Consider the following 14,580-nt stretch of genomic DNA (forward strand, 5'->3'; position numbering starts at 1 on the left):
TACCATAAATGGGAGACTGTTATAATAATATGAACGTATGCCCTGGCCGGTTTGGCTCAGTAGTTAGAGCATCAGACTGCAGACCAGAGAGTCCCAGGTTTGGTTCCTACTAAGGGTACGTACCTCGGTTGCAGTTTGTCCCCAGCCCCAGTCATGTGGGTGGCAGCCACTTGATGTGTCTCTCTCACGTCGATGTTTCTCTCTCTCTTCCCATCTCTCTCCCTCCCGCTCTATCTGAAAATAAATGCAAAAATGTCCTCGGGTGAGGACTAATAATAATAATAATATGAACATTTGAGGGAGCAAGACAAACCATGCCAGTAGGAGAAGTCTATATACTAACCTTTCCATTTAATTGGGCTTCCCTGGATTTTCCACAGTGAATCCCTATCTCCTCAGTCATTAACACACTCATTTTTCTTTTCCACCCCCCAGACAGATAAATGTCTTGCCCATCACATGTCAGCAGCAATTCTACTCATTCAGGCAGCAAATCAAGGCAATGATATGGACCCAATGTATCTTGTTTCCGCATGGCATTTGACAAATACTTTACCTGGTGCCCTTGAGGATGTGATGGGGAAATGAGAATTGGGTCAGAGGACAGGAAGTGGAGTCATAGCTGGATGAACAACCACAGTCAAAAAACGTTGATTAGTTTTTCTGTGTCAACCCAAAGGTCGCTAGTGGCAGGCCATAGAGCTCTGCCCTTGGTGTTGACCTCATTGGTATTGTTACCTGTGACTCAGAAGACAACCTACAAGGTGTTCCAATCAAGTCTGTAGCAGACGCAAAGCTGGGAAGCATAGTTACCACCGCAGATGACAGAATGGAAATAAGAAATGACCTCAACAGGAAGGAACACAGGACTGAAACCAACATCGTGGAATGAGAAGAGAGAAATGCAAAGTTCTGCATTTAGGTTAAAAATTAATTGCACGAGTACCGGATGGGGTAGACCTGGTTTGGCAGCAGTCCATGCGAAAATGACCTATTTGTTTGTTATTCTGTAAATTGGCCGCTAGCTCAGCCTGGTCCGACTATGTTATGTGGTTGATATATGATACATAAAGTGAGCACAATCTTGGCTACATTAAGGGAGGTAGAGTGTCTCTGGTCTGGATCATAACCTGGCCTTGCCGTATTCAGAATTGGTCAATCTTGTCTGGAGCACAGCACTAAACCTTGGAAATTACAGGAGAAGAAGGGCATTGAGAAATTGGAGCACGTCCTGAGAATGGCAGCCAGATGGTGCAGAAGCTGAAAGTCATGTCCATAAAAAAAGTCTTGAGGGAGCTGGGAAACTCTGGACCAAGAGAAGGAACAAATCAGGGGGCATGTGAGTGCTGCTTCAACCATGTGTTGGGTTGTCACGTGGAAGCTGGGGTAGACTTCCTCAATGGACACCGCCAGACGAGCCATTCCTAAATATGTTTATCTGTTGGGACACATGGGACAGACACATTCCCATGGCAGACCCTCATTTTTTGACTGCCCACCCATACTTGCAGGAAAGTAAAAATCTTACAATAACTTGTCATAGTCACAACAATCAAAATCCCATTAGTTGTGGTGACTTGGCCTCCAGCAAGAGTCTGGAGGTTGAGGAGATGTCCACGAGGAAGTGTTCTACATACCAGCAGGTCTGAGGATGCTGACTTTGGGTAGAGCCTGAATGGCATAGGAATAAATAAATCCACAGTGCACAAAAATGCTCTTGGTCTCTTGTACTTTCATCTAGTTCTTGCTGGCAAGTATAGTATGGCTTTTCTTTGAATTCAAAGCCAAAATTTAGGTGGACTTTTGGGCATGGAAGTTGGAAGAGTAGGCCTTACGGTTGGCTTTGGTTTTAGGTTGTCTTTACTGAGGCCGAGAGTTCTCCAGAGGGTCCAGCTCACTGGCACCCACACTGGGGTTTGGGACTGGAGTACCCATAACCTGTTTCTTTGCCTTGCCTTGTTCCCTGTGTTCTAAGATTCTAGGGACCATTCCTAGAGACACGGCAGGGCTCCCTTATTTGGGTCCCTAAACAAGAATTATACAACTCTCTCTGGCCATTTTCAATTGTCATGGGACAATTAAAGTCTGCTAAGACAGACAGACCTATCTACCTCTTCAGGGCCTTTCTGGGTTGTTTGCCAGCTGGGTGACTTTGAGCAAGTTATCTAACCTCTTTTATTAGTTCCTTCTTTGTAAAATGAAACTAATAATGGTTCCTACCTCCAAGGATTAGTATGAGGATCAGATGAGATAATACACATAGAGTTCTTAGCACACCACCAGGTACAGAATAAGTGTTCAATATTAGCAAAATTGTTCACCCATTCTTTCCTTTCGTCGATTACTGACCATTCTGGGCAGAGATAAGATAGGGTAAGGGCATGCCCAGTGCCCATTATGTGGCAGTAACACCACACTCTTCCCTTCTAATCAAGAGTGTCCAGGAAGGCAAGTGAGTAAAAGTGACACTATTATAGGAGTAATCTTAAACCTGAACAATTTAATTTAAGAATTAAATAATTTGCAAACTTAGCCATTTTATTTTTAGGAAAAATTACTGACAGCATATGTCACAACTGATAACACTGTTGGGCACTGTGACATCACGCTGAGAGCCTTGCTTGTGGGTCTGGTTCTTACAGCACTGAGTGTGTGTGTGTGTGTGTGTGTGTGTGTGTGTGTGTTAGAGAGAAAGACAGACAAGAAGAAGGGGTAGAGAAGGGCAGAGAGAGAGGGATGCAAATTCTTGGGTCCCGTCCCTGGAGATTTTGATTCCGCTGAGCTTTGTGGGGCACTGGGCTGTGTGCCACGTTTTCTGGAACTTTGAGAAGCACAGCTCCAAAAAATAGAACAAGGAATTGATGGAATTTAAGCGCTCTGTAAAGGGAGGCTCGATAAAAAGCAGACTTTTCTAAAAAGTAGAAGATTCCATCAGTGGGCGGCCAGGGACATGAAGCGCCCTGTTGTTGCAGGTACTCACACAAGGACCCGCAGAGAGCCGGCAGGCACGGCAGGTCAGTGGTCACCCGAGGAGTGCAGGCAGCCTGCCTCATTCCCCCACCACCGGGGTCCCTAAGCAGCTGGTGGGGTGTTGCGTGAATCAGATGTAAGCCTCACCCTGCCCTGGGGCAGCACTAAGAAGCAAAATTTGTCTTGGACGAGGTCTCTTTTCTTTCGCTCCAGTTTCCCAGGGAGGCTGGTAAAGACTCGAGGTCACAGGCTTGGTCTCTGCCAGGTCGCTCCTTGACCACCCTGGTGAAGGCTTGGAGCATCCTTTTCCTCAGAGGTGTCTACGCCTTAATAAGGGGACTCCTAATATTGACAAAACCCTACAAACATGTCTTTAAGGTCTGGTGACTTCTATGATGTCATATAGACTAGCACTGTAGTATGTACAAGTCCTGCTGGAGACCATATAGTACGTGATTATGACCAGCGGTTCTGGGCTATACAGTCCAGTAGAACTGTAACGTGAGCCGCACATGTCATTTAATATTTTTTAGTAGCCACATTAAAAATAGAGAAAGAAACAAGTAAAGTTAATTTTAATAACATATCTTATTTAACTCTATATATCCAAAATACTACCATTTTAACATGTAATTGATATTAAAAATTATTAATGAACTATTTTACATTCTCTCTCTCTCTCTTTATGCTGTCTTTGGAATGGGAGTTATAATTTACAATTAAATTACATCTTAGTTCAGACTAACCACATATCAAGAGCTCCATAACCATATCTGGCAAGTAGCTGCATTACTGGACAGCACCGTTCTAGTTCCTAAACTATCCTAAAAACTTCTGAGCTTTTCTACTTATTAGCACATGACCTCAGGCAAGCTATTTAACTTTCCTTTATCTGACTTGCGTCCTTCATAACTAGTGATGATGATGATAGTGTCTCGCTCATCGAGTTGTCATGAGGAGTAAAGGAGCTAATGTGCATAAAGTATGTAGAAGTGTGGCTGCACGCGGCAGGTGCTCAGAAATTCAACCTCCCCCTCTCCCACCCACCCAGCTCTGTCACATAGGAAGGCGGGAGTTTTCATCTCCTTTTCTTTTCTTTTTTTTTAAATAAGACATGAACATGTATTAAGCCCCTCAATATGTTGGACTCAGAGATAGAGGTCATGCTCTCATTAAATTCCTCAATAACCCAGAAAGGGAGTGATTACTGTCATGTTTAAAGAAGAGGCTCAGAGAGGTCAACTCACTTGTCCAAGGCCACACAGTAAGTGCATGGCCAAGCAAGGATTCAAACGCAGTTCTCTTCATTTCAAAGCCCTCATCTTTTCGCTGAATTATGTGGCCTGAAAGAGGTGACCTTAGCACTCAGAACATGTAGAGACAAATCTGGGGCGTGAGCTGTCTCCTCCTTTTCCCAGCGAGCTCCCCTCCACCATGCTGCCTCCCCAAGGACAGAAAGGTGGCCCCATAACAGAGCGAAGAGAACATTTTTGACAGAGAGATCCTTCCGGGAATTTCTTAGACTTACATCTCTTTAGGGAGCGCCCTGAGTTTGCCAACAATACTGGGCCTTGGTGTCTGAGCTAAACGTACAGGGAAGGTGAAGGGAATGGGAGATTTTGCGATTCATCAAAAATACTTCACAACATCAGAACCCAATTCTTGCTCAGGTTCTGCCCAGTTTCTATATTCTTAAGTCCTCGATGCTTTGCAAGAAGGAAGTGGGTGCTCTGGCCAGAATAACACAGCAAAAGGATGTGCCTCTCAGTCTTACCCTTGCCCCAGGGTACCCCAACTCCCAGCCTGCAGGTGAGAGGTGCTCAGAGGAAAAGGACTAAAAGAAAAATGGGAGATGCAGGAACCAGGATCCAGTTACAGAAAAAAAGGGGGGGAAAGAGAGATAGTGAGAGCAATAGAGATCAGCAATGCAGCAAAAAGAGCTTTTAGTGATAATTAATAATTAACATTTCTAATGATGTCCCGGCGACAGGAAGAGGCCAGCACAGGGCTCTGGGGCACTCGGGGTGATGGTGACCTCCAGGAGGAGCGGTAGCCTGAGCCTCATTAACCTTCAAGAGCCCCCCCATGCAGCCCTCATGCAGCTGGTGGGCTGCCCACTGCTGATATGGCCATTGTCATGATGAGTCCAGGAGAAGGGGGGCTGGGGGAGTGGTTTAAGGGGGATAGGCTTTCCAGCATGAGACGGTTCTCTGGAACTCCTTTTCTGGGCTCCGAGAGCCAGGTGCCTGGGTTTCCCTCTGCGAAGGCAAACAACAAAGGGAAGGCATGTTCAAAGACACAGAACGTTCCTCGTTCCTCGGGAGCAGCAACGTGCTAAGAGCCAGAGCAAGGGAGGGGAGCAATGGAAGAGAGTACAGGCAGGGGGCCGCCTGCGCGGGTGCGGGAGCCGTCCCAGGAGGAGGCAGGTAGAGCCGATGCCACAGCCCAGAGCAGGAGGGACTGGTTACATGGTTATGACTGTGATGGCAGCAGTCAGACTGGCTGGCAGATGGTGCTCTCAAAACACATATGTTGAGGTTCTCACCTCACAGAAGTAATTAAGGTTAAATGAGGTCATAAGAGTGAGGCCCTAACCTGATGAATAGGTGTCCATATACGAGGAGGAGAGCCCTGGCCGGTTTGGCTCAGCGGTTAGAGCGTCGGCCTGCGGTCCAGAGAGACCCAGGTTCGGTTCCCACTAAGGGCACGTACCTCTGTTGCAGTTTGTCCCCACCTCGGTTGGGGTCATGTGGGTGGCAGCCACTCGATGTGTGATATGTCTCTCTCACTTTGATGTTTCTCTCTCTCTCTCTCTTCTTCCCTCTCTTTCTCCCGCTCTATCTGAGGATAGATGCAAAAATGTCCTCGAGTGAGGATTTAAAATAGAAGAGGAGAAGGAGACACAGAGAGCCCCCCACCCCCCGAACCCCCAGAAGAAGGGCCACATGCGAACACGGTGAGAAGGGCTGTCTGCAGGAAGCGAGCTCTCCCTTTGGTACTGGACTCTCCAGTCTTCAGAACTGAGAAAATAAATGTGCTCTTTCGGCTACCATAGTCTATGGTGATTTTTTAGAGCAGCCAGAGCAGACTACCACAGCAATGAAAACACTAGTAATAGGCTCCAGGGTGACCAACCACCCCCATTTGCCCACAGCCGAGGCGTTTCCCGCACACAGGGTTTCAGTCCTGAAACTGGGACAGTCTCGGGCACCTGAGATGGCAGATCACCCTAGCTGGTAGCAATAACAGCAGCAGCAGCAGCAGCTATAATTAGCTGATGCTTTCTATCATATTTATTCACTTTTAAGCTGCCTCGTTCCTAAAGGATATGGATGCTTTAAGCTCTTATGTGCTTTATGGATACAAAGCGTTTCACAAACACATCTGTCCCACCAACTTGAGCCAGCCCTTTGCCAGCCAAACTCAAGCTTGGCCCATTTTACCCCCAAAGGCCAGTGTGGACTCAGCCAGCTGGGGGGACCCTCTCCTGCCAATGGCCCTATGGCCCTGAGGAGCCCTGGCCCATTAGGTGCCAAGCAGATGCCCAGGCCTCACCCTCGGAGCTCCGATTCTTCGAACGGGGTGAGGCTGGGCTTTGGCCGGCATAGGACACTCCCCGGGGCCTTCTGAGATGGAACAGTTACTCCACCTGCTCAGCGGTAGCTCTGTCCACTGCTGCCCATGTTCATTGTATTTGTCATGATTTTTTATTTTGAAATAATGCCAAACTTACAGAAAAGGTTCAAGAACTTTATTTTAAAAAACTCTCAAGTCCTCTTAGTTGGATTCACTAATTGTTCATGTTCTATCCCTTTGCTTAATATCTCTCTCTCTTTTTAAATCTAAAAAATAATAATAATAAGAAAACCAAAATTAGGCTTTCCTAGTGTGATATAGATCGACAGCAGGACACATGTAATACATAAGTAGATGTACCCGTATATCTGGGCAGCTCAACACCTGCTTACCCGTGGAGATGGGCCGTCACCACTCAGTGGCACAGACCCTGATTACCTGGGGCTGGGGCGGGGGAGACTAGGATGAGGAACAAGGAAGCTTTTGGGGGGGAAGATGGAAAAGTTCTATATCCTGACTGTGGTGGTTACACTAGTATACAAATGTGTCAAAACTCATCCATCTGAATGTATACTTACAATAGGTACATGTTATTGTAAATAATTTATACTTCAAGAAAGTTGATTTTTAGCCCTGGCGAGTCCCAGGTTCGGTTCCCGCTAGGGGCACATACAAAATAATAATAATAATAACAATAAAGTTGATTTTTAGAATGTACCTTTTTTTTTTTTTTTTTTTCTAGTTTAGTGGCCTCTATTCTGAGGACCCAGCAGACAAAAACTAATGCCTGACGAAGTATGGATTGTATGCCCTTAATTATCACACATGTATATGGCACTTATATGTCAGGCTCTGCTCTGAGCACTTTACAAAAACTCATTTGATCCTGAAACAAGCCTGTAAGGGGCTCTCATGGTCCCATTTTACAGAGCAGGCTAAGAGGTTTGCTAGTGGCCGAGACGGCACAGCTGACAATAGCAAAACGTGGCTGTGCACCCAGGCAGGCTGGCACCAGAGCGCCTGCTCTTTGACACTGGGCTTCTTCATGTGATAATGAGAAACCAGGTTTGTCTAAACGTGGACTGTCTGCTCCATAGCAGAGGATCCCTCTGACCACCTGGGACCAGCCACTGGGCAGAGCAAAGCTGACTGTCCTTGGGGCTTCGCTGCTAAGCACCCACACCACCAGACTTTGCTCCACTTTCCCCGTCCTCGACACTCACAGGGTCTATTGTCCCATTGCTGGTGCTTTCCAATTGCTCACTGTTAGGCAGCATCCAGTGATGCCACTTAGCCTAGTGCTGGAGACACAGTTAGTCATTTGAGCCACTCTGTCTGTCTCCAAGAGATATTAACAGAAAATAAACACCAGTGTGTGATTTCCTGAAGTTCTATATTTCAGGAGCTGGGGCTGGTTTCCTGGTGACAGAGTAATTCCTGTAAGTAAGGGCTCTGTCGGGAAGATTGCTGGACCAGATCTCAGGAGACCTGGGTCAAGCATGGACTTCACTGAATTGCTGTGTGATATAAGGCAAGTTACTGACCTTCTCTGGGTCTTAGTTTTCTCCCCTTAAATAACAGGAGGTTAGACCAGACCAGAGGTTCTTGGCCTGAAGATCCCACGGATGGGCTTCAAATGTTTAAGGAATCGCCCCAAATTTGCATGTCTTGTTTTGCAAATGCAGTTTTCTATTGTTGTGCAACATAGATTCATCTGATTTTCAGAGGGACCCACCATCCCTCTGAAATTTCCATACTTGCCTGCCAAGGTCCTTTCTAGTTCTAAAATTCTAATATTCTGTATCTTAATCTAAGTCTTTGTACTGCTCGTCAGCTTCACATACAGAGAAGGACAAAGGAGACCCAGGACATTCATCAAAGCAAGAACTAGCACGCGGGTCTCCTGATTGTAATCCAGTCTTCTTCATTCTTTTATACATTCAATCATGCGTCCACTCAACACATATCCATTGTAATAATATGTGACCTGAAAATAACTTTTTTTGTTGTTGTTGTTCAGGTAGAGTGGGAGGGAGAGAGAGGAACAGAAAGAGAGAGAGAAACATCGACGTGAAAGGGACACATCGAGTGGCCGCCACCCGCACAACCGACCAGGGCCGGGGACAAACTGCAACCGAGGTACGTGCCCTTAGCGGGAACCGAACCCGGGTCTCTCAGGACCGCAGGCCGACGCTCTAACCGGTGAGCCAAACCGGCCAGGGCTGAAAATAACTTTTGACCAGTAATTCCACCTATGCCCCAAGTCGCAGCAACGCCCCAGGGCCTGACACAATACCTAGCACACAGTAGGCATTCTGTATATGTGCGGTGCCTAAACCAGTGAACTGGAAAGCTGACTGGATGCTGGGAATGGGACTACAGGGAGAAGAGGCGAACCCTCGAATCAGGAGACCCACGTTTTTGCTTCAGCGTGGCTCCACGCAAAGCCTCTTCCCCTTTGGACTCTCCTATTTTATCTGTAAAATGAGAACTAGACTAGCCAAGCTCCCAGGCCCCTTCTGGATTTAAGATTCCAAGATGCCAAGACCACCCCAGACCACTCATTCAGAGTTCTGTGAAAGAGCAGTGCCTGTGGGTCTGTCTCAGGAGTTCTCTCCCACAGTGTATTAGTTTTCTACTGTTGTGCAACAAATTAGCCTAAATATTAGCCATTCAAAACAATAAGTGTTTCTTACTCACAGTTTCTGAAGTAGTTCTGGCTCAGCTTCTCTCATAAGATTGCAGTCAAGATGTAGGCCAGGGTGGCAGTCATCTGAAGGCTTGATGGGGGCTGGAATTTCTGCTTCCAGGCTCATTCACACAGCTGTTGAGCGGAAGCCTCGGTTCCTTGCCACGTGGGCTTCTTCTTAGTGATGCTCATGCCAGAGCAGCTGGCTTCCCCGGAGCTAGTGGTCTGGGAGAGAGAGTCACCAAGATGAAAAGTGCAACATTTTTTTATAACCTAACCTAGGAAGCAACATATTATCACTTATGTTGTATTGTATTGGTTGTACAGATCCATCCTGGTATACTGTCTGAGGGAACTACACAGGGTGTTAGTGTTGGGAAGTGGGAAGCATTGCGGGCTACCTGGGAGGCTGGTTACCACACCCAGGCTGGAGCGAAATTCCACGAGAACCCTTTTAGACAAGGTCACAGCTCATAAGTTTTCTGAGGGGGTTTCAGTGGGGAGAGTTTGGGCACAAGCCAGCCAGTATGATCAGTGAAATGTCCTACCTGCACCTTTCCAAAGCAAGCCCAGGAATTCTGAAAGGCTCCTCACTGAAACCCCACTCTTCTCTTTTTGAAATCTGACTGCTTTTTCAGCACAGCCTGGCGAGGGAGAGATCAGCGCAGTGCAGGAGGCTCAGCAAGGACCACCCTAAACAACCCTGCAAAACCTCAATCACAGCAAAGTGAGCCAGGACCCTCATTTAATCATATTTTTTTCTGTATTCAACTTCCCCACACTGATAAATAAACCTAAATACTATGGTTGATAATAAAGAGACAAATGGCAGGCAAGTATTTTGCTATTAAAGATGTAAAGAATCCCTTGATGGGTCTATATCTATAAGCTTGTAGACTTTCTATATCTAAAATATTGCAAGATCCTGCAAGATCCAGAAAGATCAATGAATGATTTGTTGTCTTACTTTGCTTGCTAAGGCAGAAAAGTGAAATAAAGCATTTCAGGAAGTTTTTTAAAATCAACATTTTAACAATGCAGCCTTTTTGCTGAATTTTCATCTAATTAGGAAATTAAATTAACCAGACCATTTCACTTCCTCTGTAAATGGGGTTGAATTTCTCGTGGTAGCGACTCAGACTCCTTTCTCCATTTCCCTGACATATCTCGCACTTCCACTCCCGCCCTCCACTCCTCCGCAGCCCGGAGTTCTTGGTGAGCCTGGGGTTGGAGTGAGACGTGGGTTCCAGTCTCTGTTTCATCTCTTACATCTAGGGCATTTGGCCTCTCTGAGCTCCTTTCTCCTCACTTACAAAAGGAGATTAAAGTACATGATTCTTTGGGTCTCTTTCACCCTAACATTGTAGGACCCCTTACACTGACCGTTCTCTCACTTTTCCCTTTTTGAAATCTGACTGCTTTTTCAGGATGCAAGTAAAATGCTATTACCACCATGGAGCCTTTCTTATCTCTGTGGACAGAAGTAATTTCTCCTTCTCTATGATCCTGCGATTGATAGGTTGGTTATGTATTATGTGCAAGACACTAAGCCCTTTGAGCACAGGGGTCTTCTCGTCTTTATAACCCTTAGCACTGCATCCAGCACATTATGGGTGCTCATCCTGTGGTTTGAAGGAAGTCCAGAGTGTTGTGATTTTGCAGCACGCCGCTGTAATGACAGCTCTTAGCCAGCAGGGGGAGCACGTTTGCTCCCTCAAAGAAGCCAATCCTGAACCTGTGGGGAGCTGATGGATGGATTTACCTGAGGATGAGAGGCCCATGGGCCTGGGATGAAGGCCGGGATGAGAGAGAGAGACTGTTCTTTCTGACTAAGAAGCCACCATTTATTTTGCAACTTGGTAAAAGAATAACATTTCAAGAACAGAGAGCAACCTTCATGATAAATTCAGAGCACTTCCTATCTTTAAGGCCTTCATGGAGTTACAATGCAGATATATTCTTCATTAAATACTGTGTAACTTGGGGCATTAAGTCTATGATAAATTGGGAGATAGAGGCCTGCAACCTCATTATTTTTAAGAATATTTAATTACAAAATTCTGTAACAAAATTACAGCCTTATTAAAATGGTTTTTCACTGAAGAAGGGGTCTTGAAAGGTGAGATGATGCCAATGGAATAGGAGCTGTGCCTTTAGGGTTTTCCAACAGCTCCCCTGGGTCACTGAACTTGGTTTAGAGATAAGAAGGAGATATAAATTGCTCCCTTCAGAAAACAGCCCCTAGGGGAGGGCGGTCTTTCTCTACCTGCCCCACAGAGCCTGGAGCACCAGGCAGTTAGGATCCTATTAGGGAGAGCTGTTTGGCGGACAAACCAACTTCTCTTAAAAAGAACGAACACCTTTATGTAACAGGTGGCTCATTTAATCACTCACATCTTAGTAGGAATTACACTAATCATCATATTCCAGTTCCATACTCCTCTCCGATGTTGGAGAATGTTTAGCCTGAGAATGGTCAATTTAATTGTATATTAGAAGAAGTCATAATTTTGGAGTATCCCTCCATAATTTTGGAGGGAGGGCAGAGTGATGAGCCTTTGTGGCAGGGCTTTGGACAGCCAGAGAGTGGTGTGGCAGACATGGAACAGAGTGGGCACCAAGAGGTAAGTGACTATGTGAGAGCCATACTGACAACCACTGCCCCTGGACTTTTCAAACAGTCCATTCAGCACAGTCAGGGTATCAGACCATATGCCCTAATTGTTCAGTCAGAAAATATGGCTTCTTGGCTTTCCTGGTGAGTTAACAGCTTCTCTAACATCTAGAAGCAGAAATGTGGCGATCCTGGTGGTTCAGCCTTGGGGTACTTGCTTCAGCTCTCAGAGATTGAGACCTGATCTCCTCAACCAGCAAATAGGGAGAGTCATCTCCCTCCCCTCACAGAAGATATGCTGATGCCTAGTGCATTACTCTGCCTAGTGCACAGTGAGCCTCAGTGTTGCTGCTGCTACTGCTGCTGCTGATGTTGTTACTGTTGTTGTTGTTGTTGTTGTTGTTTTTGCTATTGTTGCTGTTGTTGTCAGTATCTGGCACATAGGAGGCCCTCAATAAACCCTGGTTGGTGTAATTACAGAATCATTCTGTGTCCTGTATCCAGGGTTGACCTATGACACAAGATCTGCTGCTCATTACTTACAACCACGTTAGTGTCTCACCCCTGAGCTGCCTAATTAGGAGCCGGAGAGTGGTGTTGAAATAAACCAAGAAATCTGACAACCCCAGCTGTACTCCTCTTTGCCCGGGTCACTGTGCAGACCCAAGCAGGGCTCCTTAGGAGGTGAGTGCTACTTCTAGGAATTAGCTATTCTGAAGCACTGGTAGAGCCGGTTTATAGGTAACAGACGCCTTGTGACGAAGCTCCGTCATGTTCCAGCCATGTCACTTTAGGCATAACACTTAACCTCCTTTCCCTTCTCATCTGCAAATAGAGACCATGTTAGTGGGGCTACTGTGAGGGCCTGATGCCACCATACCTAATGTCAAGTAGGAATTCAGTCAACATTAGCTTCCCTTCTGCCAGCCCCTTCTCCTGTCCCCCACCCTCCAGTAAAGGCCTGGACATCAGAGCTGCAGGGAATCTGAAAGACCAGCCAGCTCTGTCTTATTCTTACAAATTAAGAAGTGACATACAGTGAGACAGCGGCAGGCCCGGATGAGAGGTCTGGTGGCCCGCTTCAAGTCCATTCTCACCCCGGTGCTGCTCTGCCTCCGTGCACTACAGTGGCGCTGCTGTCACAGGGCCCAGATTTCCCGGTTTATTTAATTGGGACTGAGGCTCTCCTCATTCTCTGCCGTTACATCAGTGAAGCGCTAATGACCATTAGCCACTGCGGTTTTTCCCTTCCGAGGTCACTCATGTCTTTGGCTGTAAAGCCATCTGTAAGCATTTGTACTCTGCTTATATTTTCAGCAGATCCTAGGAATTGTGCCTGGGTCTGGGCTTCTCCTTACAAGTACAGGACGCTATTCAAATGCACAAGCCAGAGTCTGTTTCCTGGAGCACATCCAAATGTGGGTGAGTGAGAACAGGCAGTTTATAATCCCGAGATGCTAATCTACCTTTCCAGGCTCTGGACGTGGTGGCGGAAGTAATAAAGTTGGAGAACAGAACGGGGTCCAGGCCTGAATGAACAAGTAAGCCTCTTTTTAAGTGACCAAGAGCAATATGTATATGGTACAAACTAATGACACGAATTAACAACAACCGCTACCAAAAAAAACTAGACACTTCAACTGTGTCAAATACAGAGGACAAGAAATACAAAGCATCTTATTTTTAATGCATTCTGTTATTTTAATGCCGATCTGTCAAATTCAACCAAGTCTTAGCTCTGGCCTCAGTTTACCTCTGGTCCGGGATGTACAGGGGAGTGGTCAAAGAGGAAGGAGGCAAGGATGACAGGAAACCACAGGCGGGATAAGAAGTCCTCTGAGTTAAATGCATAAATGCTGGTTAGAGGGCACTCCAATCTTTCATCCAGCAAATATTTATGGAGCAACTCTTCACAAGCACTGTACTAGGTACCAGGATGCAGCATCCCCTGCCCCCACAGAGCTGACATTCCCAGTGGGGAATATAGATCCCAAACAAGCACACAAACAGATAAATAAGATAATATCAGAGAGCGCTAAGCCCTAAGAAGGCAATGCAGTAAATTAATGAGACAGTGAAGAACTGGGCCTGCATAGGAGCACCTTGGATGGGTGGTTATAGACAGCATCTTTGAGGAGGTGATGTCTCTGAGCTGAGGCCTGCATCATGAGTAGCCAGTGACAAGTTGTGGGATGGGATGGGATGGGAGAGGTAGGCAGTGGCCTGATGATGTAAGGCGTGGGGAGGCAGGGTTAGGAATGGTGATGTAGAAGAGCTCCTGGGGTCATTCAAAACTGAACTTGAAGCTCAGATTTAAGAGTTAACAGCAGGGTGACCTTGAACAGGTTACTTAACCTCTGAGTCTCAACTTCCCCATCTATGAAATGGGGATGATGATAATAGGACCAACCTCACGTGGCTAAGGTAAGGAATAAATGAGAGAAGCCATTCAAAGTGCTTAGTGGAGCACTAGCATACGGTCAGTAAGTTCCAACTTCTGTTATGAACTTCCTATCATGGACTCCTGAGGCCCTGGGCCCAGTTTTAGCTGCCACCACCGAGGAAGCCACCAGGTGGCAGTCTTTCAAGCTTTTCTAGTTTCACCAGTGTTTGGTCATGGTTTGTCCTTGTTTTCAACCAATAGGAGAGTACAAAGACCCCACTCTGCAGACTGGTTGGGTACAGGGTTACTGGAAATATACAGGGCATTTTTTCTGATTTCAGCAACAAA

Source organism: Molossus molossus, unplaced genomic scaffold (genome assembly GCF_014108415.1).
Source record: "Molossus molossus isolate mMolMol1 unplaced genomic scaffold, mMolMol1.p scaffold_m16_p_17, whole genome shotgun sequence".
In the NCBI taxonomy this organism is placed as follows: domain Eukaryota; kingdom Metazoa; phylum Chordata; class Mammalia; order Chiroptera; family Molossidae; genus Molossus; species Molossus molossus.